We start from the raw sequence: 27,543 nt of genomic DNA on the forward strand, positions 1-27,543 counted from the left end.
AAGGAATCACAATACTTCCAAGGTAGGAGAGAAGAGGCCAGATGTCTCCGGCTTCCACGGCCTCCACGCTCCCTCTGAAATCCCTTGCAGTTGCTCTGGTCAAGCCTGCCTTCCTACCAGTCCCCTTCTATCATCTTCCAGAGGCTCTTTCTCTGCTCCGGCCTCCTCAACCATGACAGTGGCTGCTACATCTGACTCTGAGGGAACCCTGCCTTCTGTTGTCAGACATTTCAAGCCCACGCTCTATTATCTCATCCCTTTAACCCATCACTGTACTCCTGGCCCTGGGGAGAGTCAAGGTCTCATTGGAAGAGTGATGTGATTCCTAGTGTCACCGACCAGGACAAGAGGTCACTCATGATGGGAAGAGAACTGAGGCCCCAGGGTGGGCAGCCTTCCTGTCCAGACTTCAGATGCCAAGAGTCAAGGAAGGGACTCCTGTGTAAGGCAGCCAGAAGGAAGCCAGTCAAGTAGGAATAGCCAGTCAAATACTTGGAAGACGGGAGCCCAAACAGGGACCCGAAGAAGCTATACCACCTTCAAGGCCATGGTATGGAGAGCCCTCCTCCCCTTTGGGAGGAAACCCACAAGGCCCTCGGAATAATCTGGTTATACCGAGTACCTCGCAAATCTGCTGTTTGCTGTGTTCTCTTTTGTTCTCTGTTCGTACTTGGAAAAGTTTCTTTCTTTCTTTCTTTCTTTCTTTCTTTCTTTCTTTCTTTCTTTCTTTCTTTCTTTCTTTCTTTCTTTCTTTCTTTCTTTCTTTCTTTCTTTCTTTCTTTCTTTCTTTCTTCAAAAGGTTTCATTTACTTATTATTGGACGAAACTACTGGTGCAGAAGCATAGTAGTAGAAAAATCATTTCCCCAATAAAACATGTCTATTGTTCAGGTATAGGATAGGAGCACGTGACCTTCACGCAGTACAAATATGTGTGCCATCTCATGTGCCATCCCCTCGGACCCCAGTCTTCTCCAATGCCTCCTCTTGGAGTTGTACCTGATTTTATTTCCAGTTTTCATCCAAATCCACTGGAGGATGCAACGATCCCGCTTTGGTTTCCTGGCCAGGAATCGCTTGATCCTGAAAGTCTTGTGAGAAGACATGGCAAGGAACAGTCGACTGGACACATCACAATGGCAGAGAAAAGGAGAGAGAAGGAAAAAGTCTTTTAAAAGAAGTCCCAGTGAAAAAAAAAAAAAAAAAAAAGAAGTCCCAGTGTGTCGTAACAGTATAAAGGAGAAAAGATCCGTACGTACCCTTAGGTGGACGCGCTAGAGCAATGGCAGCATAGTGAATTGTCAAAGGTCTGGGTTTTGAAGTGACGTTTTCTTTCTGTCACCTCCTCTTTGCAGTTCCTCTTTCAGTCTTCTGAACCTCCCCACTGCCCTGATTCTCCTCTCCACCTCCTTCTCCATCCACGGGCTGAGCCACCAGGCTGTTTCCGGCCCCTTGCTCTGTGTCTGTCCACTCAGCGCTCGACAATGTGAACCCCTGTCATGACTTCAGTTGTGACCTCCATGAGGATGACCCCAAACCTTTACCTCTGGTCTTGACCTTTCTCCAGACAAACTTCCAACCTTCCTCTGGCCACGCTGTCCAGAGAGGTGATCACTGTCATAAGTCAGGGTCGCCAAAACAGAATTGAATTCTTTCAACCAAAGCTCAAAACTTTCAAAATGATCTTGGATGACTTCCTCATTCTTCAGCCTCACATCTAGTCATGAAAGCATATCACTCCATGTGCCCTGATCTCTTCACACCGCCCTCCTCTGTCCCACCTCCATGCCCCCACCCAATCCCACTCTGCTACCTCTTCCTGGCACTGTTGCAAACCCTCCTAGTGACTCCCCACTTCCATTCTCCACCCATTCCAAATCAACCTAGATCAACCCCGACAGATTTCCCTTCCTCAAGGCCAGTCAAGGATTTCTCCTCGTTGGCCCAAAGTGCCTCACTCTGCTGTCATCGAAAGCCACAGAGAGTGGGTGCACCTTCCTCAAAACCTACCCCTGCCTTTCCCTCAATATAACCTCATGCTTCGCTGTTTCTTCTCTCTAGAATGTTCTCCCTTGCAGTGTCACCTGGCCAAAATGCTTTTATCCTAATCTAAAATGACCTGGCCTACTTGGACCCTTCCCCAATACCTTTCACCAGGTGCCCTGCCTCACTTTTGTGCACCTGCCTGGTGCTGTGCGCTCCCCATGGCATCCATCCTTTTCTGCCCTGTAACATTGTGCAGCCTGTGCTCCTTTCCTTTCACCGGCCCCCGCTTCCTTCTCCCACCACAGCAAATGCCACCACCTCTCATTGTTCAGGTCAGAAACTTTGGACAATTCCAGATGCCTTCTTCTTTTTCACCTCCTACTGGGGTCCTCAAAAATCTGCCTTCGAGATCACTCTCATTTCTGTCCTCTCTGGTCGTCCTCCCTTGCCCTGAATTAGCTCTGGATGTTCCCATTACGGGAGCTGGAGCAGAACTTTCCATTTGGCACCGAGGCAGACAGCCTGCAATCTGCACTCTGCTTATCACCTGTGTGACTCCGGCAAGGTTGCTCAGCTTCTATGGAACATCAATTTTGTCACCTGCAGAAGGTAAACAAACAAAATTAAAACTCTCCAACATTTTACACAGAAATCCTAGCATATGTGGTAGACACTCATAAAAGTAAACATTTATGATTTTTTTTTGCTTGAATTAATAAAGCAATTTCCTACCCGGCCCCTGGCTGTGGTGACCCAAGAATAAAGCCCAACGTTCTCTGCACCACCAATGAGCTCTATAAAAAACCCATATGATCCCACTCATACTTTTCAAAGGCAATAACCGTCAGAATAAAATTTTGTTATTGGTTGCTTTTATTTTATTTTTTGTTTAGCCTATAAGGCTGTACATGTCATGGCCCAGCTACACCTCTTCCTGCTCTGAGGAGCCCCCAAGATAGAAAAGCTAGCAGTCTACCAAGTGTGGCAAACCCTTGCACAGACCCAAGCCTTGCACACGCTGTTCTTTAAGCTTCTAATCATCCTGACCCACCTCCACTTCACTCCTTGATGCTTTCCACATCTACTAACTCCTCATATTCTTCAAGACACAGCCCAGCTGGCACCTTCTCTGAGAAGCCTCCCTGGCCCCCCAGGAAATGTAGGGAGCTCCTCTCTTTATTCCAATCATCCCAACATGTAGTCCGAGTGTGTGCTCCACGTAGGGCTTGATCTCACAACCCTGAGGTCATGACCTGAGTCAAAACCAAAAGTCAGATGCCCCACTGACTGAGACACCCAGGTGCTCCAGTCCATGCTACTTTCTAGCTAATTTAGCTGGCTCTCCTCCCTCCTGAACTCGAGGTCCTTGTCTTGTTGGCCTTGATTTCCTCAGTGCTGCACTCTGGACCTAGAATGAATATGCAGATAATAATTTTTATTGAATGAGTGAATGAAAGAATGAATCCTACTCCTCACCCCTACTCTTATTTTCAGAAGTTCATCAAAGACCAGCATTGTATTTCTTCTAACGTCTGCCAGTTGATCCTACACTAAATAGATTCTCAATCGATACTTGGCTATTGGGATGCGCGGGTGGCTCAGCGGTTGAGCAGATGTCTGCCTTTGGCTCAGGGCGTGATCCCAGAGTCCCAGGACCGAGTCCTACATTGGGCTCCTTGCAGGGAGCCTGCTTCTCCCTCTGCCTGTGACTCTGCCTCTCTGTCTGTGTCTCTCATGAATAAATAAAATCTTAAAAAAAATAATTGGCAGTTTAAAGAACAGCAAGGAGGACAGTGTGGCTCAGACGGTGAGCAAAATGGACAATAGGTGAGCCATAGGGACCAGGTAGGAATGGATCTTTGAGGCCGTGGGAGGAGTGTGGGCTTCACGTAACAAGAAGCTATTGAAGGGACTGAAGTAGGTGAACATTGTCAGACTTATTATTTTATTTTTATATTTTTAAGTAGGCTCCACACCCAGCATGGGGCCCAATGCAGGGTTTGAACCCATGACCTAGAGATCATGACCTGAGCTGAAATCAAGAACTGGATGTTCAACTGACTGAGCCACCCAGGTGCCCCCAGATTTATGAATTTAATCAAAGCCTGACAATCAAGCCCACATACTATATGATTTCATTGTATGACATATTTATCATGCTCAGAACCCACCCCAGGATACATCAGTTTGCTCATCTACAAGATGAGGTCAGAGCAACTGACCTCTAGGGTCATATTTAGTTCTGTCTTTTTAAATTTTATTTCTTGTTAATAAAAATGACATTAGGCTAAAGGAATAGAACCCAGCATAGCAATCCCAGGGAAGGGATGCTTGGTCTCTGTTTTGGCAGCGCTGTGATATAGCGCGAATGACCCGGGAGGTTTGGATCCTTCACTGGTTTGAGCATTTACCACTGGAATGACCTTGGAAAAGTGGTGAAATTCTCCAGGTCTTTGTTTTTGTATCTCTAAAACATGGGAACTCTAGGGGGTGGCTTCTGTGGTCCTTCCCATATAAAGTTTGAGTTCTAATCCTCCCTCTCTCTGAAGGCAACCTAAACCAGTCTTGGAATAAAGTATATATTCACCCACCTTATACATCTTAAGAGTTTTAAGAAAATTGATGTCATTGATGTTTTTCTGCTAAAAAGACTGAGAGAAATACAAGGAATACTGTGCATATTTAAAAGAATGTGGCAGCTTCTCCTCCAGGAAAACACAGAATGGTGGACGATGCCAGTGCTGTGGGAGGGCCCTGGAAAGGGAGGTGGTGGGGGCAAGGCCGAGGACAAGGAGTGGACCCCCATCACCCAGCTGGGCCACCTGGTCAAGGACATGACGTTCACGTCTGGAGAGGAGATCTGTCTCTTCTTCCAACCCATCAAGGACTCTGAGGTCATTGACTTTTTCCTGTGGACATCTCTCAAGGATGAGGTTTTGAAGAGTCTGCCCATATAAGGCAGAGCAGTGCTGGCAAGGCATTTTTTGCCCATCAGCTTTCACAATGGACACATCGGTCTGGGTGTTATGTGCTCCAGAGGTAACCATTGCCATCCGTAGGTCCATCATCCCGGCCAAGATCTCTATCATTGCCATTTGGTGAGGCAACCAGGGGAACAAGATTGGCAAGCCCCACACTGTCCCAGGCAAGATGACAGTTGCTAATCCCTTACTATGTCTAATTTATAAATTAAATTTCATCATAGGCATGTGTGTATAGGAAAAAACAGTATCTATAGTGTTGGGTGGCTTCAGTCATCCACGGGGTTCTTGGAACGTATCCCCCATGGATAAAGAGGGACTACTGTAGAGTATGATATCATTTTCCTAAGGAAGTAGTGTATGCACATATAAGTGCCCAAATCTTTTCCTCACTCAGCCTTTACTATCTTACTATGTATGCACCACCATCCACCCAGCAGCTCAAGGCAAATGCACAGAGATGAGTCACTCTTGGTTCCTTCCTTCACACCTTAGCTCTCTCTCTTCATGGGAGATAAGGGAAAAGCCACATGTACATTGCTCTTGGGAAGTTTTATGATCCCGAGGGAGAAGACAATGCACAAGAGAGGATGAGAGAATAAATTGGAATAGGTGTTATAGAATTGGAGGAGAGGGCACCCCACTGGCTGGGGTGGTCAGAGAAGAGGCATGAAAGGGTTGAGTTGGGCTTGGGGAGGGAGTCAGGCTACATGAGGACAGGCCAGAGGAGCAGTGGAGGGGAGTGGAGGGAAAAAGTGTGGCGTGAGAGTGGAAAAGAGTAGCTCCTGCAAGGCAGGCCTTGCAAAGGTGCCCGTGTCCACCTTCTAGGGCTGTCACAACAGAGTAGGGAGTTTAAACAACACAAATTTATTTTCTCAGTTCTGTTGGCTGGAATTCCATGATCAAGTCCAGGTTTTTCCTGAGCGTCTCTCCCTGGCATGCAAATGCCTTCTTCTCCTGGGGTCCTCATGTGGTCTTCCTTCTGTGCATGTCTGTGTCCTAACCCCCTCCTCTTAAAAGCACACCAGTCAGATTGAATTAGAGTCTACCCTCCTGACCTCATTTTAACTTAATCACCTCTTTAAAGACCCTGTCTCCAAATACAGTCACATTCTGAGGTGCTGGGGGAGACGACTTTGATGTATGAATTTTGAGGGAACACACTTCAGCCCATCACACCGCCTATGCCAAAGGTGTAGTAGATGGCCAGGAAATGGTTGAAAAACTGAATAAATAAAGCCCAAGAGATTTCTTTGTTTATGGCACAGTAGGAAGTTTGTGGAACACATAAAATGAGAAAGATCATGGAGAGAAGTTCAGATCCAAGCCCCAGACACTCTGGAGCAAAGGAAGGCCATGGCATTGATGTCGTTGCAAGCACATTAGATGGCAATATCTGCCCTGTGGTTTGGAGCAGAGGTGAGCCTGGGGGCAGAGAGGTCAGGTGAAAGACCGTTTCAGTCATTCCAGGTGTGGAATGATGAGAGTCTTGACCAGGGTGGTGACCACAGAATAAAAGCTGGAGACAGATGGGTGTGCCTGGGTGGGGAGGGGTTGTGTCAAGCACTTAGACCAGCCAAAGCATCTGTGAGGGCCATTTTCTGCCTGGAGAACAATGAGTCCTCTCGAAACTGGAAAGGCAGTGGTTACCAAAGCTGCATAATATGATCTCATAGGTCCTGGGACACCAGTGACTCCAAACAATTCCTTTTGATTCAGGGCCTTCTCAATTTGTCCCCACCTTGCAGCTGGGTCTACCCTGCACTTGAATAGGAGTGGGTTGCACTAAGAAAGATTCTTATTGGTTAGCAGAGGAATTAAATTCACTCCCACCATGTCTTGGATTCTGTGGTTATCTCCCCTAATCACACCACTTGAACCTACTAGGATGTCCTCTCCCTTCTTCTCTGCCTCTGAAATTCTATCCCCCTTTCAAGGCCCAATTTATATACTCCCATGTCCACACACCTCTTGTGGCACTACAGCTTGTGTGGCACTCTCCCTTGCTGAGTCCTAATCACACATATTTATACTACAAGATGCGTATGACATTAAATAAGGTATCATGCCCATGCTTGAGATGTTTAGAATATTCGTATGCCATGCAAACTCCCCCATGAGACTCTAAAGTCCTTGAGGTTGTGAATCTGGAACTTCTTATGTTGCACCATGAACACCAGTGCATATTAGGTGCTTAACAAGTTAATGCTGAGACAATAGCCAACACCCCAAAGGTCCATATAACTGGAATTAGTGGGCAAAAAGGGCAGGGATGAAATATAAGATATTCATTTCAATCCATAGAAATGGCCTCTAAGTCCCAATCCCACCAGTTTGCCCTGTGCTTCCTTAAGACTGCTCAAAAAAAAAAAAAATTAGGGGATCCCTGGGTGGCGCAGCGGTTTAGCGCCTGCCTTTGGCCCAGGGCATGATCCTGGAGACCGGGGATTGAATCCCACATCGGGCTCCCGGTACGTGGAGCTTGCTTCTCCCTCTGCCTGTGTCTCTGCCCCTCTCTCTCTCTCTCTCTCTGTGTGACTATCATAAATAAATTTAAAAAAATTAAAAAAAAAATTAGCCCCAAGTTAGAGGGGATTCTTAACCCTCCAAAAGGAGCTTCATATGTGGGAACTCAAAGTTGGCTTATCCTTATATGTACAATGTTGATAAAAGGGTTGAATGGACCAACCCTTAGCAGTCCGCATCCAAGGAGATGATTAACCTGTCCTGGGAAGCGAGTGAGACTAGCACCTGTGATAAGGATCATGCAGAGGGCCTGAGGGGAGCTGGCACCGGGGTGGCCTTTGGGGAGGAAGGCAGTTGTTTGAATTCTCCTCAAAGGATGAGAACAAAGAAGAATTAGCAGGTTTTTTTGAAAAAAAATGTAAAAGCTGATCCTCAAGTTCATATAGAGTTTCAAGGAGCCATGAAAAATTAAGTCTTGAGAAAGAACAAATAGGGAGGACTCACATTTCCAAACTTATCACAAAACTACAGAATTAAATGACTATGGTGTTGGCATAAGGATAGACATGTTGACCAATGGAATAGAATTGAGAGTCTAGAGATAAGCTCATGTACCTATGGTCAAATGATTTTCAACAAGTGTGCCAAGTCCATTCAATGGGGGAAAGAATGGTCTTATCAACAAATGATGCTGGGAAAATTGGATTTCCACATGAAAAAGAATGAAGTTGGGCTCCTATCATACACTATATACAAAAATTAACTCAGATGGATCAGCTCCTTATATTGATTTATTTATATTTTTTTTAGGGAATATTTTCTGTGCTTTATTCAGAAAGTGAAACTGTATTATAGTCAGCTAAATTCTTACTTGAGCTTAGAATGTGTTCCCTCCTACAATTTACTCTGGAGAAATGAAGCTTCTTATTCTTTCTTAGAATCCTGGACCCTGAAATTGGCAGTTACTAGGATTCCACACACAGGCAGAGTAATGCCCAAGTGGAGGCTCTGAGTAGCTAGCCATACAAGTTGACTTTTCTGTGCATTTGTATCGAGGAGGATCCAGCTCAGGCTGATGTCCTGGAAACCAGTGAGGCTCTCTCTTAAATCTATGAGTTGAAAGTGGCCTTTTGTTGTTATAGCTCATATCATACGTTGTTTCAAAATAGTGTCCACACTGGGAAGGCAAGGGTTTGGGCTGCACGATATTCCTTAGGTCATATCTTTCCTGGTTCCAGTTTCCCATCAGGGTATGATTTGAATAGGAATTCTCATTAGTGGTACATCTCCATCCATATTGGAAAAACTTGGACATATCATTCCAATCTGTCCATATTTCAGCATGTCCATCTGCATTAATGAGGCTGCCATAGTGTGGGTTTGCAAGGAAATAGGCAAGGGACTGTCTCTGGAGAAATCTTGAGCAGCAGAGACAAAGGGAAGCAGCCATTTTAGAAGGTTGTTCTAAAACCCACCGCCCAGCTCCTTATATTTAGACTTAAATATAAGGTCTAAAACCATAAAACTCTTAGGAAAAAACCACAGGAGTACATCTTTATGGCCTTGGATTTGGCAATGGATTCTTAGGTATGACACCAAAAGCACAAGCAACTAAAGGAAAAACAGATATATCAGATCTATCCATTAAAAAATAAAAACTTTTGTGCACCAAAGACATTATCAAGAAAACAAAAAGACAACCTATAGAATGGAAGAAGATATTTCCAGATCAAATATCTGATAGAGGTTTACTATCTAGATTATATAAAGAACTCCTAACACTCAACAAGACAAACAACCAAATTCAAGAAATGGGAAAGGACTTAAGTAGACATTTTTCCAAAAGAGATATACACACGGCCATAAAACACATAAAAAGATGTTGAACATCATTAATCATTAGGGAAATGTAAATCAAAACCACAGTGAGATACCTCCTCCCATCTATTAGGATGGCCATTATCAAAAACAAACAAATAAAAAAACAGAAAACAAGTGCTGGTGAAGATGCGGAGAAATTGGAATGGGAATGTAAAATGGTGCTACCACTGTGAAAATCTGGTGTTTCCTCAAAAACTAAACATATAATTACCACATGACCCAGCAGTTGCACTCACAGGTTTATACCCAAAAGAACTGCAAACAAGTGTTCAAACAGATATTTGTCCACCAATGTTTATTGCAGCATTATTCACAATAGCCAAAAGATAGAAATAACCCAAGCATCCATCAGCAGATGAATGGATAAACAAAACATTGTATATATATAATGAAATATTATTTAATCCTAAAAAAGGAATGAAGTTTTGATACAACACGGACGAATCTTGAAAAGATTACACAAAATGAAATAAGCCAAACACAAAAGATCAAGTATTGGATGGTCCCACCGATATGAAACATCTAGAACAGGCCAATTGATAGACACAGAAAGTGTGGTGGAGGTTACCAGGGGCTGGGAAACAGGGAGAATGGGGCGTTATGACTTAATGCTTACAGAGTTTCTGCTTGGGTGGTGCAAAAGTTTTGGAGACCAATAGTGGTGCTTGCACAACATTGTGGTTAAGATGGCAAATGGCAAATTCTGTTATTGATCTATATCTTACCACAATAAAACAATTTCACAAAATGAAATGAAACAAGAATTGGCAGGTCCGAGGAGGAAAGAGAAAGGCAATGGAGATATGGCACTCTTTGGACTGGGTGGTTACGGGGACAGTGAATGGTGAGGGCCAGCCTTTTATTCCAAAGATGTTTTGTACTAGGCTCCAAAATATGTCTAGACACAAAATCATCATCATCATCATCATCATCATCATCATCATCATCACTGGCAGGGAAGATTTGCTCCAGCAAATATGGGAGAGCATTGACCCTTAGAGTTATGAGACTTATCCCTGGGCTCTCTGGGCCACCCCTAAGATGCCAAGATAATGGCTTGAAGGTGACTTTCTCTGCCCAAGTTTTATCATACTGGTGGCACTTATTTCCTTTGCCATGTCGAAGCTAAAGTCCCGTATCAAATATGGGAATGTTATTTAAAACTGTCTCAGCTGGGGCACCTGGGTGGCTCAGCGGTTTAGCACCTGCCTTCGGCTCAGGGAGTGATCCTGGGGTCCTGGGATCGAGTCCCACGCCGAGCTCCCTGCACAGAGCCTGCTTCTCCCTCTGCCTGTGTCTCTGCCTCTCTCATGGATAAATAAATAAAATCTTAAAAAAAAAAAAAAAAAAACAGAACTGTCTCAGCTGACAGATGCCCAAGAGCATGCTCAGCTCAAAAATGTTTACTCTTCCAGGCTCTCTCTGTGCGCGCACACGTGTACACACGAGGTAGTATGGCTTGCATACCCTGTTCATTTGCTTTTTAAGACAAAATACATCTGCTTCCTATTCTACATCATTACAAACTTTGCTATCATGAGAGAAAGTGACACACAGTCACACCCCCTCCACGATGGGATGTGCCTTTAAACCTTCCCCCAGGGGTGCAGGGGTTCACCAGCTGTACCAGGGTAGCGCAGCCCAGCACCCTCCTCCATCTCCTGGCTCCCAGCACTGTGGTGTCACAACCCGTCTCTAGAATGGCATGAGCACTGAGATAAAGTACTTTGCAGTGCTTGGCACATGGGAGATACTCAAAATATGCTGGTGGAGTCCAGAGATTTCCAGTTCACTCTAAGCTGGAGAAAGAAGCTCGAGGTGGGGACGGGGAGAGGAAAAAGCGACCCCCGTGGAACACTAATGAGGTCTAAGTTCAATTTTAAGACAGGGATGTGTTGAAAAGAGAGCACACATGGTCCTTTTGCTTCAGGCCTCTTTGAACATATCTGCCATTTCATCCGGATGATTTTAAACCTTCGGTTGGATGATGAACCGATTTCCAGGGCTATCCACTGTTGAACTGAGGAGCGATCTGCCTGCAAATCGGACCTGTCCTTAAAGGTTTAAACCTACTAAATGAAATAGGCCACCTGAGGGGCACCTGGCTGGTCCAGTGGGAAAAGCATGAGGCTCCATCTCTGGGTCATGAGCTCGAACCCCAAGTGGAGTGTAAAGATGACTACTAAAAATAAGTTAACTTAAAAAAATAAATGAGGGCAGCCCCGGTGGCTCAGCGGTTTAGCGCCGCCTTTAGCCTGGGGTATGATCCTAGAGACCCAGGATCGAGTCCCATGTCGGGCTCCCTGCATGGAGCCTGCTTCTCCCTCTGCCTGTGTCCCTGCCTCTTTCTCTCTCTGTGTCTGTCAAAAATAAATAAAATCTTTAAAAAAAATAAATAAATGAAATAGGCCACCTGAAAAGCACAAATAAAAAAGGAGTAATGAATGCAGTCATACTGGTGAAAAATTAAGAGAGGGCCTTAAAAAAGGACATGTACGTCCTTCAGTCTAAGTGGCATTTGGGTAAATTTGATATGACGGCTAGTTTGCTTTCTTCCCTTTCTTTCCTTCCATTTTCATGAAATCAGCTTTCTTCTGATTTAAACTGTACTCTGCAGCTACACCCCACAGCTGGCCCTAAACACTAATTGCTAAGAGACACCCTTGCAGGGAGGTAGATTCAATTAGCATCACATCTTTAATGATCCAGCATATTACATACTTCCCATGTGTAATTATTTTATGGTACCATGCCACCCTATAGATAAATAAAAACTGAGAGAATTTACTAGCTTTTTGGGGAGTGTCCCCCAAAGGGTGTCATTCTCATTTTAACAGCAATAACTAAGATGGGAAAATCTCCACTCTGGAGGGTTAACCTGTGGAGCTACATTTACGTTCAGAAATGCCCCTCCTGAGTTTTTTTTTTTTTTTCTCTTTTTAACATAAAATTGCAGAAATGTCTATCACACCCACATGTACAAGGGACGGCCTAGCATTGGGAATACACATTCTAATAGTCCAGAGATTTTGTATTCAGGGAACTCTTGGTAAAGCATGGGAGACTGCCGCCGGAGTAAAGAGTCTGATGAGGGCACAGAGAGCAGAAGTGAGTAAGGGTCGGAGGGTGGTGATAGCCTTTTATGTGAAAATGAAATGTGAATACTGAACAATGAGTAGACGTTCTCATGGCATTCCAACGTCAGGACAGCATTCCAGGGAGAGCGAGCAGCATGTGCCAAGGCATGAAATGAGGGGTGGGTTGGGGATAACTCCCTATAGGTCTACGTTGCTGTGCGTGGGAGGTGAGAACAAAAATGGAAAATTTGAGGGAAAGCCTGAGATTTCTCCACACTACATATGTAACAAAGGAAGCCCCTGCACAGGCAATTCCTCTTCATCTTAAAATACGAACATAAATTGGGTTAGTTTATTGTAAAATAGGATTGAGGCAGAATGAGCAGTCCCAGGAACAACTGAACCAAAAGTCTTCAAGCTCAGCTGTACCCTTCAGAGAACCAGTAACACCAAAAGAAGAATGTCTCTTGCCAACCCCATCTCCATTTTTAAAAATTTGTCAGTTTAGGACAAGGTGGGTGAGCCTGGGTGGCTCAGTTGGTTAAGTGTCTGCCTTGGGCTCAGGTCATGATCCCAGGGTCCTGGGATGGAGCCTGAAGTTGGGCTCCGTGCTCAGCGACGGGTCTGCTTCTCCCTCTCTCCCTTCCCCTGCTCATGCTCTCTTTCTCTAATATACAAATAAAATCTTTTTTAAAAAATTGTCAGTTTATCACGAGCAAGCCAGGCAGAACAAGGACAATCAGAAGTGGAGGGTATTGGGGCAATTCCTAAAGAGCTGGGGGACCCAGCTCTTGGCATGCTGGTGTCACGACTGAGAAGGTGAGGAAGAAGAGTGAGGCGTGTGGCAGAGAGGGCCTGCTGCACAAGGAAGAGCATTCTGGAGAGCTGGCGAGAGGTCTGATCTCTGCTGCCTCTTCACTAACTTTGTAAGAAAGGCAGCTGCTGGCAATTCTCATTCCACACCCACCGCTTCCCCCGCTACTTTCTCTTCCAATGTCTTCCAGCATCAACATGTTTCTGCTCTTCGGGGCACCAGGGAGGCCCAGTTGGTTGAGGGACCAGCTGCTGATTTCAGCTCAGGTCATGATCTCAGGGTCATGAGATCGATCCCCTCAGGCTCTGGACTCAGCAAGGAGTCTGCTTGAGATTCTCTCTCCTTCTCCCTTAGCCCTTCCCCTCTCTCTCTCTCTCTCTCAAAAAAAAAAAAAAAAAAAGTTTCTGCTATGCAAGATCTCAGGATGATGATTCCACACAAAGCTGTTTGGTGTTTATCATGAGCCACAAGAGGTGCTCTGCCTCTCATTCCCTACTCTCCCCTCCCTCTACTCCCTACCAAAAAAAAAAAAAAAGATCAGAAATTGCCTCTGACCAAGACATGGCAAAGTTCATTTGCACACTCAACGAATTACATTCTTTTTGTATAACAAATATAATTTTGGTAAGTTCTCACAGCATCTAATTGAGGAAAAGGATGAAGAAAGGAGATAATATTCACAAACCTGCCTATGTTCCACTCTGTGGGGGGTGCTCTCAATATACTATCTCATTTAATCCTCTCAACAATCCTGTGAAGAAGGCTTGTTCCATCCATTTTACAGATGTGAAAATAATCACAAAGTCCACAAACTCTAACAGCCATCTTTATCCAGCCTAGTTTTTTATTTTTATTTTTTATTTTTTAAAGATTTTATTTGTTTACTGATGGGAGACACAGAGAGAGAGGGAGAGAGGAAGAGACACAGGCAGAGGGAGAAGCAGGCTCCATATAGGGAGCCTGATGTGGGACTCGATCCCGGGACCCCAGGATCATGCCCTGGGCTGAAGGCAGTGCTAACCTGCTGAGCCACTGGGGCTGCCCAGCCTAGTTGTTTAATATACTGATCTAGGCAAGTTTCTTGCACAGTAGATGACTAAAGAATGGTAGACAGGTCCCACTGGATCCTTGTTCCTGATCAAGTTATTAAAGGTTTACCTAGGTTTTCCTGCCTGGTCCTCTTACCTCATCCAGTTATCATGTCTTACCTGGGCACTCCAAACATATATTAATGGAGAATGGAAAGTTCTTCACACTATATTTGGCTCTCTAAATGAAAAGTCAAAGTCTTATATGCATTTATTAATGCCCCACTTTTTCCCCCAGGAGTTTAAAGTGATTTACCAGAAAGAGGAGCGCCTGGCTGGCTCAGTCAGTAGAGCATGCAACTCTAGATCTCAGGGTCATGAGTTTGAGCCCCATGTTGGGGACAGAGCCTGCTTAAAAAAAAAAAGTAATAAATAAATAAATAAATAAATAAATAAATAAATAAAGTGATTTATCACAAAGATAGCTACAGTAACATGACCAAGTATAAATCTGAATAAGATGATAGGATCATAGATAACATAAATATGAGTAGTTAAAATAAAAGATAATAACAGAAAAGGAAAAGAAAAATCATGAATTGCAGGCTATAAGGAATTATATAGTTGCTGTAATTAAATCTTGCTTATTTATTTTTTGTTTACTACCAACCAAACCAAAAAGGAAAACCTGGTCAGTTATATAGTTCTAATTGTTAGAGAAGAAAAGAAACTTTCGCAAGGGAAGCTTAGCTTTTCTGAAAATTTAGTTTTAAAATATCTACCTCATGTGCAATTTCTTAAAACTTCTACCTTCCCCACTTCATGATAGAGAAGACACTATTTGTATCATATATTCCTATAGCAAAAGCAAAGCATTAAAGTAAAACTCTCTAGTCAAGGTCAGACCCTCTAGAAAGGTTCTCAAACTGGGATACACATTTCATATCAGTTATCTATTGCTGTGTAACAAATCGCCCCAGCAGTTAAAACAACCACCATTTCATTTGCTCCTTATTCTGAGAGTCAGCAAATTGGACTGAGCTTAGCTGGGCAGTTCTTCTAACAGTGCTCCAGCCTCATATTATAGAGGTTCTGATTTAACTGGTCTTGGATGGGGCCCTTTATTGGTAGCTCCCTAGATGATTCTATAAATTGCCAAGCTTAAGAACCACTGGCACAGTGCATAACCCTAAATCACAACTGAGTGATGGCAATTATTCCCAGGTGACAAAGTTAAAAGGACTTTAAGAAATGCCAGATGCAAATTATCCAAAACAATAGTGAAAAAGAACAAAGTTGGAGGACTCATACTTCCTGATTTCAAAACTTACTACAAAGTTACAGTAATCAAAACAGAGTGTGGCAAAGGATAGAAATACAGAGCAATGGATCAGAGCTGGGAGTCCGGAAATAAACCCTACTTTTACAGTCAATGGATTTTCAGCAAGACTGCCAAGATCTTTCAGTGGGGGAAAGAACAGTCTTTTCAACAAACGGCACTGGGGAAACTGGATATCTACATGCAAAATAATGATTCTGAACACCTTCCTTTCATCATATAGAAAAAGCAATTCAAAATAGCTCACAGACCTACACATAAGAGCTAGAACTCTATAACTCTTGGAAGCACAGATTACACACCACGGCCCAGTAAGATTTATCCCCAGAAGGCAATGTTGTTTTAACATCCAAAATCCAACTAACATAATTCACTATATTAATAGAATAAAAGATAAAAAAAACTCACATGATCCTCATAGCTGCAGAAAATCATTGCTCAAAATCCAGTTATATTAATGATACACTCTCTCAATAAACTAGGAATAAAAGAAGTCCCTCAATTTGGTAAAGGACACCTATGAAAACCTGACAGCGTGATAGTTGAGAGTGAAGACTGAACATATGATGGAATATGGTTCGCCCTTAAAATGAAGGAACTTCTGACACAGGCTGCAACATGGAGGTAACTGGAGGACATTACACTCAGTGAAATAAGCCAGTCCCCAAAAGATAAATGCTGTATGATTCCACAGATAGGAAGTTCCTAGAACAGTATAATTTGTAGAGGCAGAAAATAGCATGGTGGTTGTCCAGGGCTGGAAAGACAGGGGAGTGCAGAGTTAGTGTTTAATGAGGACAGAGTTTCAGTTTGGGGGGATTAAAAAGAGTCCTAAAGATGGATGGTGGTGATGGTCGCACAATCATGCAAAGGTACTTAATGCCACTGAACTGTACACTTAGAAACGCTTAAAATGATTAATTTTGTTATGACTTTTATACACTTGATCTTAGCCAAAAGGCTAAGAAGCGATGTTACAACTTTTATATTTCACCACAAGTTAAAAAGTGAAAATAAGTAAATAAAACAGAAAAAAATAATGTTTTCTCGCTGAAACTGGGAGCAGGGGAGAATATTTTCTCTCACCACTTTTGGTCAACTTTGTACTTCATGTACAACATGAACCTATATGTAGAAAACTCTATGGAATTTCCAGAAACATACTAGAATTAATAAACCAGATCCGCGAGGTCACAGAATAAAAAATTTTAAAAAAACACAAAATTAATTGTATTTCAGTATACTAACAATAAACAATCCAAAAATAAAATTAAAAAATAATTTCATTCACAATAGCATCAAAAATAAATAAATACTTGGGAATAAATTTAATAAAAGAAGTATAAGAAATACACAGTAAAACCACAAAACTTTGCCCAGGTATTTATCTGAAGACCTGAATAAATGGAGAGATGTACCACGTACGTAGACTAGAAATCTCAATATTGTTAAAAGGATGATCCTTCCTAAACTGATCTAGAAATTACATGAAATACCTATCAAAATTTCAGCTCAGTCAATTAAGCATTTGACTCTTGATTTTGGCTCAGGTCATGATCTCAGGGTCCTGGGATTGAGCCCCATGTCAGGCTCTGTGCTCAGCTGGGAGTCCTCTTGAGGATTCTTTCCCTTTCCTTATGCTCCCCGCCCTCTCCCCCATTTGTGTTCTCTCTCTCTTTCTCTCTAAAACAAATAAATCTTTAAAAAAAAAAAAAAAAAAAAAGAGGGCAGCCCGGGTGGCTCAAAGGTTTAGTGCGGCCTTCGGCCCAGGGCCTAATCCTGAAGACCCAGGATCGAGCCCCACATTGGGCTCCCTGCATGGGGACTGCTTCCCCCTCTGCCTGTGTCTCTGTCTCTGTTTCTCTCTCTCTCTGTCCCTCATGAATAAATAAATAAAATCTAAAAAAAATTTGAGAGAAATAAAAAAAAAGAAGAAATGCAAATAACCTAGAAAAGTCAAACAGTTTTGAAAAAGAACAAAGTGGGAGGACTTATACTACCTGATTTCAAAACTTACTATAAAGCCATAGTAATTAAGACAATCTTGTATAGGCATAAGTAGAGACAGATGCGTCAATGGAGCAGACTAGAGTGTCCAGAAATAAACCCTTACTTATGATCAATTGATTTTCAACAAAATGTGAAGCAAAAAAAAAAAAAAAAAAGATATACATATGTGCATGTGTATACCCTTACCTCACGGTATACACAAAAATTCATTAATAGACCTAAATTTTAGGAACTAAATAATATTCTATACCAATGCCAAAATCTACTAAAAAAAAAATCCTGACTAAAATAGCTCTTTGCTTTATTGCACTGAAGCAAATAACTGAGCTAAAGATGGGCCAAATATCTTGAATGGTATTGTCTATTACTGAACAGCTTCACCAATATTTTTCTTCCAGTGACCATATTTGTCAAGCTGAGTCCCTTGGCAGGAAACACCCTATGACAGCATCCTGATGGACACCTGCATTGAAAAGAAGGGCAGTGGAACTTTTAAGTTGACCCCTAGATGGGTTTTAAACTCAGATTTGGGCAGCCCGGGGGGCTCAGCAGTTTAGCGCCAACTTCAGCCCAGAGTGTGATCCTTGAGACCCGGGATCAAGTCCCACGTCGGGCTCCCTGCATGGAGCCTGCTTCTCCCTCTGCCTGTGTCTCTGCCTCTCTCTCTCTCTCTCTCTCTCTCTCTCTCTGTGTCTCTCATGAATAAATAAATAAAATCATAAATAAATAGATAAAAAAATAAAATAAACTTAGATTTGGTTTTATAGAAGAAAAATGTGGTTTCCATCAAGAGAATTTAATTAAAAGTTACTCCAATCAGTTCTCAACCTTAGCTGTAATCATTCACCCCAATTTATTCTGAAGACATGACAAGGAAAGGAAAGCCTCCCCAGGGCTTTGGCTCCTGGGTTTTTTAGGACCCAAAGTGTTGAGAGGGTCTACAAAGCCTTAAGTCAACAGCTGTGGTTTTGGGGATCTTACACATGAGGTGTGCAAGTGTGTGTGTCTCTCCTAACAGCCTGGAACATTGCTGACCCAGGGCTGAGCTTGCCTCAGTGAAATGCCTCCAAGGCAAGCAGTCCCTCAATTATTCTTCTCAAGGCTTCAATAGACCTGAGAAATGAAAGAACACACCTCTCTCTCAAGGGAGAGCTGCGGGTTTGTCCACATCTTCTGGATTCCTTCCAGCTTCTGGCTAGGTTTTCTTTCTTGCAAGTCTGGAATGGGTGTGGAAAACAGCAAGCTCCTCTTCTCCATCAGCGGCAGCGTGTGTGTCCACCTGCCAACACAAGCAGCAACTTGTAGAACCAACACCTTGTTTCTTTTGTTTAGAGATTTGGTACAAAGCAAAGCAGGTCCCCTTCCCATGAGGCTAACAAAAGGGAATTTGTATTTAAAACAAGGATCTATACCCCAGACATGATTTCCATCTATCACCCTACCTATCCAGAAATACCCATTAAAACTGAATTTAAGAATAGCCATGCGTGTCTTTTAAAATATAAAATTCCTAGGGGTTTTAGAGGCTACCTTTGGCTCCAGTTGTAATCCCAGGGTCCCGGGATCGATCCCTGCATCAGGCTCCCTGCTCAGTGGGGAGCCTGCTTCTCTGTCCCTCTGCCTGCTGCTCCTCCTGCTTGTGCTCTCTCTGTGTGTCAAATAAATAAATAAAAATCTTTAAAAAATAATAAAAGATCAACTCCCCTCTCAGCAAATTGACGTTTAAAACTCTATTCCAATTAATAGCGACCTTTCTTCATTTTATTTTATTTTTTTTAAAGATTTTATTTATTTATTCATGAGAGAGAGAGAGGCAGGCAGGCAGAGACATAGGCAGAGGGAGAAGCAGGTTCCATGCAGGGAGCCTGATGTGGGACTCGATCTGGGGACCACAGGATCACGCCCTGAGCCGAAGGCAGATGCTCAACCACTGAGCCACCCAGGTGTCCCCTTTCTTCGTTGTATTTTTTTTCCCTTTCTTCATTTTAGAATCTCACTCTCTCAGCAGAGACATCAAATCTTTTTCTTCTTAGGAATAAAGATGTCACAATTTAGGGGCATGTGGGTGATGCAGTTGGTTAAATGTCCAATTCTGGGCTTCAGCTTGGGTGGTGACCTTAGGATTGTGAGGTCAAGCCCCAAGCTGGGCTCTACACCCTTCGTGGATCTGCTTGAGATTTTCTCTCCCTCATGTTTTCCAATAAACAAATAAATATTTTTGTTCATTTTATTAAAGATTTTATTTACTTATTTGAGAGGGAGAGAGAGCATAAGCAGAGGGAGAGGCAGAGGGAGAGGGAGAAGCAGACTCCCCACCGAGCAGGGAGCCTGATGCAGGGCTCGATCCCAGAATCACAATCTGAGTAGAAGGCAGACGCTTAACGGACTGAGCCGCACAGGTGCCCCATAAATAAATTTAAAAAAAAATGTCACAATTAACAATTATAACTCTTAATATTTGTTTGCCCTCATGGTACACTTTCTACCTGGGAATTTCAAGATGAAATGACATATCACACACACGGTCTCTTTCAGATCTATTCCTCAATTTAATGATAGATTGTAGAAAATGACAGGATCATTCCCAGTGTGTGACCAAGTTAAGCCTGGCATGCGATCCTTGCTTCTCCAGTTATGAAGCAGAAAACTAAGTTATCCATAATCCCTCCACCAAGAGATAATCACTGTTAACATTTTTCGTGTATTTCTCTTTAGTATTTTCATGTATGCGTTTTTCCCTCCAAAACTACAGAGCAAATAAATCAATTTTCCCATTCTTAATGGATAAGACCACTTATGTTTGGTCTTGAACTTGTCCCACAGTGCCTCCAGCCCCGATCTTCCAGTCCCTGCCTTGTGGCCTGTGTCTCCATCCACACTGAGTTCCTCGGCTAGGGCCCCACTCACACTGGACTCCACGTTTGGGTTTTGGCTGTTTGCCTTCAATGCTGTTTGACCCCTTGGACCTTTGGGATGTGAATTGTCAAGGCAAAAACCTCATGCTATTCTGTACCCAATAAAACAAAAATTACGAAAGTCTCCATTCTTTGTGCTTTGGAAACTAACCTGGAGTTTACTTTGCCTTTTTTTTTTTTAAAGATTTTATTTATTTATTCATGATAGTCACAGAGAGAGAGGCAGAGACACAGGCAGAGGGAAAAGCAGGCTCCACGCAGGGAGCCCGACGTGGGATTCAATCCCGGATCTCCAGGATCGCACCCTGGGCAAAAGGCAGGCGCCAAACCGCTGCGCCACCCAGGGATCCCTACTTTGCCTTTTTTAAGGGCATTTCCAAAGACATGAGATACTAGAGAACAGGTTCCGTGCTCATTTATATCTATAACTCCAGCACATGGCCCATAGGAAGTGTTCAATAAATGCCCACTAAGTGATTAAATCACATTTATTGAACTCGTGCTTTCTGTCTGGGGGAATATAATCGAAGCTGGACGTCAACAATAGCAATAGTAATGAATGTGGTTGGTGGCTCTGCAACCATTACCAGCCAAAATCACTGGTCTTTAATCACTTAAACATCTCTGTTCTCTGTTCTCAGGCAGGGTCTCCCCTTCCTGGCCACTGGCCTCCTCCTCTCGCCTGGCACCTTCATGCCTGTGGCCTCCCCCTGACCTCCCCACCTCCCCACCTCTCAGGATGGACTGAGACTTGGCCCCCCCACCAAGGACAGAGTTGCCCTCCCCCTCACTGTCTCCTAGCCCCTCTTCTGACCTCCCATCACCCCCACCTAGTGTAGTCACCCCCATTCTTGCCTGGCTGCATGACCACCTATCATCCTTGTCTTACTGAACCTCTCCCAGGCAGTTGACACACCTGCTTTAATCTCCTTGAAACTCCATCTTTGGAGAGCACATTTCCTTCCTCTGAGTTCTCCTCATACCCCTGGCTGCCCCTTCTGAGCCTCTTCTGCAGAGTCCTCCTCTAAACCCCCACGCCCTTCCTCAGTTCTCTGCTCTCACCCTGCAGACGCCTCTCTGGTCTCCCCTGCTTCCATGATTTCTGCACCAACCATGGATCCTGCATGCCCCATGGAGTGGAATATCATAGAGCTCCTGCTGTAGAATTCCACTCAAATGTCCCTCCAAATCAACACATCCCAATGGAGCTTACATCCTCCATCTGAAACCTGCCCTTCTCTTATTGTTTCATGACACTCACGTCTGAAACTTGGGAGTTCCCATGCTCTTCCATAGCCCCTGATCTAATGGTTCACCAGGTCCTGTCCATCCTACCATTTTACTGTTTGTCCAATTATCCTCCAGCCTGGAATCATTCCAAGAGGTCCATCTGACCTTCCTCTCAATAAGATCGGCTCCTCTTATACTAATAGGGCCCAGCCTCCTTCATGTGGTTGGCAGGCCCTTTGGAATTGGGTCCATGCTTACCTCGCTAGCCTCATCCCTTAACAGTTCCTGTGGTCTAGTCATGCCCAACCTTTTAATTCATTCAGAAAGCCCCGATGTCTCTCATCTCTGAGTGGTTGCATTTACTTTTCATCTGTCTGGAGTCCTCTCTACCCTTTCCTTCATCTGGCCATCCTTTGCTCTTCCTTCAAGTCTTAGTGGAGACATCATTTTTAGGGAAGTTTTTCAAGAAGTCCTTCTGAAGCTCCAAATCTCTTAGAATATGTTCTTGATACACGTGCTCCAGAAATACTCTGTATGATCTTAGCACTTACACACTAACTGTGATTACCTTCATACCTTCCCCGGGTGGCCAAGTGAATGTTCAGTTTGCTAAGAGGCAGACACCAAGTTTATCTTCCCTGCACACAGCACAATACGATGCTAGCACATAGTACATGCTCAGTAAAAAATACTGAGGGAATGTCAAATTAGTGAATGAAGGAAGGAAGGAGTAAATGAGTGTTCTTTTCTCTTTTATCTCTTTTTTTAAAAAAAAAAACATTTAATTTATTTATTCATAGAGACACAGAGAGAGAGAGAGGCAGAGACACAGGCAGAGGGAAAAGCAGGCTCCATGCAGGGAGCCTGATGTGGGACTCAATCCCGGGTCTCCGGGATCACGCCCTGGGCTGGAGGCGGCGCTAAACCCTCTGAGCCACCAGGGATGCCCTCTCTTTTATCTCTTTTACCAGTGCTCTTTTCATCTCTTGCCAGGATGAAGCAGAAATTCCTAAGAGACCTCCTCACACTCCTGTGAGATTTATGTTCTACATTTGGGTACAAAAGATCATTCTAAAAAGAAAACCTAATTGTGTCCTGCCCTGTTTTAAAATCAATGGCTATGCATTCCTCACAAGATAAAGTGCAGACTTTAGCCTGGTTTTAAGGCCATTTAGGATTTCGCTCCTCCTTACCTCCTCACTAGAGCCCCTCTGAACAGTTGATCCATTGAAATACTCATCTCCAACCCCACTGAACCCCTCTTGGCTCTTCCCCCAGGCCAGGCTCTCCTGGCTCTGGGCCTCTGCATATGCTCCTCCTTCTTTTCCCCTCTGCCCCACCTACCCCCCTTCAGCCTCAGGACCCAGCTTAGGAGTCACTTCTTAGGAAGCTACCTCTGAGCCCTCTGCTCCCTGGCAAGTAGAATGAGGTGCCCTAATGTGCTTCCTATAGCCTCCAATCAGCCTTCAGTTATAGCTTCATTGGCCTACAGGTGTCAGCCATGCTATTCCATACAATTCAGAAGGCCTTGTGACCCTCACATACTGAGAAAGGTAAGAGGTGGACAATAAGGTCAGTAACAGAAAGCTATTTTCAAAAATTTCAAGGACAACTGTGAGCCCCTAATGATAATCCTGTGTTAATAACTCAGCAGTCATGGGGCATCTGGTCAGCTTAGTTGATAAGAGCATGCAACTCTCCATCTCAACGTCATGAGTTCAAGCCTCTTGTTGGGCATGCAGCCTACTTAAGAAAAAAAAATTAAATACTAAAAAACAACAAAAACAAAATGCAGCAGTCGTATCACCTTGTCTGTGGTAGGAGAGGACAGACCTGCAAGGGGGACAGGGATGGGGAAGGGGATAAATATAAGAGGAGCTTTGTGAGACTCAGAATGAGACTGACCACAAACTGGGGTGAATAATGAACTTCACCTTCTGCCCCTAAGCTTCATCCCACCTTTAAAGTATCACCAAGGGATCCCACAGATTTTACTATATTCTTTTCTTTACACAGTCATTTCAATTTGGGGCACAAATTGTTTTTTGATAAATGGAATCGTATTTTTAAATGTTGCTGCTCAAAAGAACCCAGACATCTCACACCCAGTAAGATGACCTAATTGAAAGAAAAAAAAGGAAAGAAAGAAAGAAAGAAAGAAAGAAAGAAAGAAAGAAAGAAAGAAAAAAGAAAGAAAGAAAGAAAGAAAAAGAAAGAGAATGAAAAGGACATGTTGGTAAGGATGTGGAGAAACTGGAACCAATACAGAATAGTGGTTTCTCAAAAATGAAACATAGAATTCCCTGAAAATACTACAGTCTCACTGCTGGGCATTTACCCGAAAAAGAATTGAAAGCAGGTACTCAAAGAGATATTTGCACACCCCTGTTGGTACCAACATTATTCTCAATGCTCAAAAGGGTGGAAATAACTCATCCACAGATGAATAGATAAACGAAATGTGGTACATACATACATTGGAATAGAATATTATTTAGTCTTAAAGAGAAAGGAAATTCTAGGCGCATCTGGGTGGCTCAGTGGTTGAGCGTCTGCCTTTAGATCAGGTCATGATCCCAGGGTCCTGGGATTGAGTCCACATCAGGCTCCCCACAGGGAACCTGCTTCTCCTTCTTCCTGTATCTCTGCCTCTCTTCTGCATCTCTCATGAATAAATAAGGAAAATCTAAAAAAAAAGAAAGAAAGAAGAAAAAGAAAGAAAGAAAGAAAGAAAGAAAGAAAGAAAGAAAGAAAGAAAGAAAGAAAAGTAAAAAGACAGGAAATTCTAAAAAAAAAAAACAAAACAACCTGGAAGGAAACTGACCTAGGTTACAACATGCATAAAACTTGAGGACATTATACTCAATGAGATAAGCCAGGCCTGACAGAACAAACACAGTATGAGGTCCCTAAAATAGTCAAATTCATAGAGACAGAAATTTAAATGGTGGCTGCTGGTGGGGAGGGGGTATTTTTAACAGGTGCAGGATTTCCATTTTGTAAGGTAAAGTTCTGGAGATGGATAGTGGTGATGGTTTTACAACAATGTCAATGCGCTTAATGCTGCTGAATTGCACACCTACAGGTGGTGAGGATGGTATATTTTATGCTACCTGTATTTCCCACAATTTAAAAAAAAAAGAAATAAAAATAAAAAAATTTAAACAATTAAAAAAAAAAAGAGCCCATGAATGAATCCCTTTGTTGTTGTTGTTGTTGTTTCTTTTAAAGATTTAGTTATTTATTATTTGAGAGAGAGAGAGCGGGGGTGGGGAAGAGGGTCAGAGGGAGAGGAAGAGAGAATCTCAAGCAGGCTCCCCACTGAGCACAGAGCCCTACCCGGGGCTGGATCCCACGACCCTGAGATCATGAGCCGAAATCAAGAGTAGAGCATTTAACCAACTGAGCAACCCAGGGGCCCCTGAACCCAGGATTCCCCTTTGTAAAACCAAAGTGTGTGTATAAGGCGAGGAGTCACAGCTCCTCCTCCTAACTAATCTGTTTGGGAAATTCCGGTTTATGTATAAACCAGTCCCACCTGAGATATGTCTTGCTCCGTGAGCTGCCCAACTGTGGTCGCTTCTCCAAGGATATTCTGTGACAGTCATTTGCAGACAAACATTTTATTTAATACTCATGTTTAAAAAAAGTTACCTTGGGAGCCATGACCACTCACTCACTTCCATCCCACGTGTTGGGTGATGAGCAACCTGCAGCAGCTTACTAATGTCCTTCTGTCCTTGCCCCTGCCACGGGGAGACAGGGTTACAGGGACACAGGGTCCCCCATCACATCACAAAGTGAAGGGAGAAATTCAAGTTCCTCGGAGCCGTTGGTGGGAGCGCTGGGTCGGGTGACTAATGGATGGGACAGCCACAAATGAGGCTTCCTCTGACTCATCGGTACATGAAGCTGCTTTATCTCCCTGGCCCCACCCGCCTGCCCTCCCGGTCCGTCCCTCCAGAGAAGTCAGGGGCTGAGATAAAAGTAAGCACACTGCGCCCCAAGTGCAGGGAGGCTGCTGAATCAGGAGCCCGCCCAGTCCTTGCAGCCTGGCCCCAATAACGCCTGGGCCATGCCTTTAATCCAAGGACCTCAAAGTCCTTGAAAGCATCAGTTTATGAGTCCTGGTGCAGGCCCTAGAAAATGATCTTGACTATTTCAAAGTCAGAGAAACTAAGGCAGAATGGGGGGGGGGGGGTCATGGTCATAGCGTATCACACAAGGGGATGGCCCAACAGGAACTCAGCACTTCCATGTTATTTTTATTTTTATTTATTTTTATTTTTTTTCCATGTTCTTTTTAACCAGTAGCCCCTCCTGCCTCTTTCTGGGAATTGAGCTCATGTTTCCAACCGGCGAGGGAAAAGGAATAACAACTTTGTACAAAACATAATCCACAGGGACCCCTGGGTGGCTCCGTGGTTGAGCGTCTGCCTTGGGCTCAGGGTGTGATCCTGGGGTCTTGGGATCGAGTCCCACATCAGGCAAGGAGCCTGCTTCTCCCTCTGCCTGTGTCTCTGCCTCTCTCTGTGTATCTCTCATGAATAAATAAGTAAAATCTTAAAAAAAAAAAAAAAAAAACTCTACAAATAACCTGATAATTTAAGCCATCTCAAAGAAACTGTTGTTTTTAGAAAAGCTTTCCTTCCTGAACTTTCCTGGGAGTGCCTCTCCTTTTGGAAAATCTTCTTTCGTTGCCAGTGATCTTTTGGAAGGGAGTCACCCCAGGCTGTCAGACTGAGTGTTTCCCCGAATGATCACGTGGGAATCTATTAACCTGCAGAATCCGATCCAATAGCCTGGGTGGGGCCTTAGGTTCCTGGTCCCAGGACCACACTTTGAGTGGGCAGGAGCTAGACAGCGAAAGCCATTCGCAGACAATGCCCTTCTTGAAAACCAACACTTGGAGCCCATCCATTGCTCCCCCCAAGCACCAGCTTTCTGGGAGCCTAATTATTCTGAGTCTTTCATTATTCTGAGGTTAATTATTCCGACTCTTCAGAGCCTAACTTGCCAATCATGCTAAGGTCAGCACATCGGGGCCAGGAAGCTGTGCTTGTTTAAAACTACTGCAAGTGGGCAGCCCGGGTGGCTCAGTGGTGTAGCGCCGCCTTCAGCCCAGGGTGTGATCCTGGGGTCCCAGGATCGAGTCCCACGTCGGGCTCCCTGCATGGAGCCTGCTTCTCCCCCTGCCTGTGTCTCTGTGTCTCTCTCTGTGTCTCTCATGAATAAATAAATAAAATCTTAAAAAAAAAAAAAAACAAACTGCTGCAAGCTATCTCTGAGCACACTTACCAGAGTTAAGAGACAGGATCCTTTAAGGGAGGACAACCAGCATTCCCACGCAACAGACTGAAAAAGAGGAGTGACAAGAATACCAGGTCACTTGGGGGTGCAAAGAAGAATTCGTTTCAAAGCAACCGTCCCATGCGCCTGCGGTACAGAGTCCAGGCCCAGGACAGGTTTAGCTGCTTGGATCCATCAGTGTTTGACTTGACCTTTCACCCCTGCCGTGTTATTCCCGGTCCCCACCGTTGCCATGGGAACACTGATAAGCAGCTGAGGCTTCTGGACACCCGTGGAATGCCGCAGGCCTCCGGGCAGGCTCTCTGTCTGCTGCAAAGTCCCGGGGCTTCAACCCGAGGCCAGCCGGGCCCAGGACACTGTCGCGCTGGAGGAGCCTTGCCTGAGCTCCTGCCGGCCAGACACCGGGAGGGACAGACTGTGCATGTGCATCTGGCACCGTCCACTGCACGCCAGCAGCTCCCCCGGTTCCTGCCCCCCCCACCCCGTGGGGAGGATGGTGGAGAGAGC

The 27,543-nt window shown here is 44.0% G+C and overlaps 1 long non-coding RNA gene and 1 pseudogene across 1 annotated transcript; both read right to left on the minus strand.

The window, feature by feature from the left end:
• Positions 1-869: 869 nt before the first annotated feature.
• On the minus strand, positions 870-27,543 carry LOC140626051 (uncharacterized). Its single transcript, XR_012025302.1, has 4 exons — positions 27,025-27,543; positions 18,716-18,860; positions 1,259-2,585; positions 870-1,121 (listed from the first exon to the last, which is right to left on the minus strand). It is a non-coding gene; the product is annotated as an uncharacterized lncRNA (long non-coding RNA).
• Positions 8,281-8,897, minus strand: LOC140625970 (cilia- and flagella-associated protein 68 pseudogene; annotated as a pseudogene).

This window comes from Canis lupus, chromosome 37, assembly GCF_048164855.1.
Source record: "Canis lupus baileyi chromosome 37, mCanLup2.hap1, whole genome shotgun sequence".
Taxonomy (NCBI): Eukaryota; Metazoa; Chordata; class Mammalia; order Carnivora; family Canidae; genus Canis; species Canis lupus.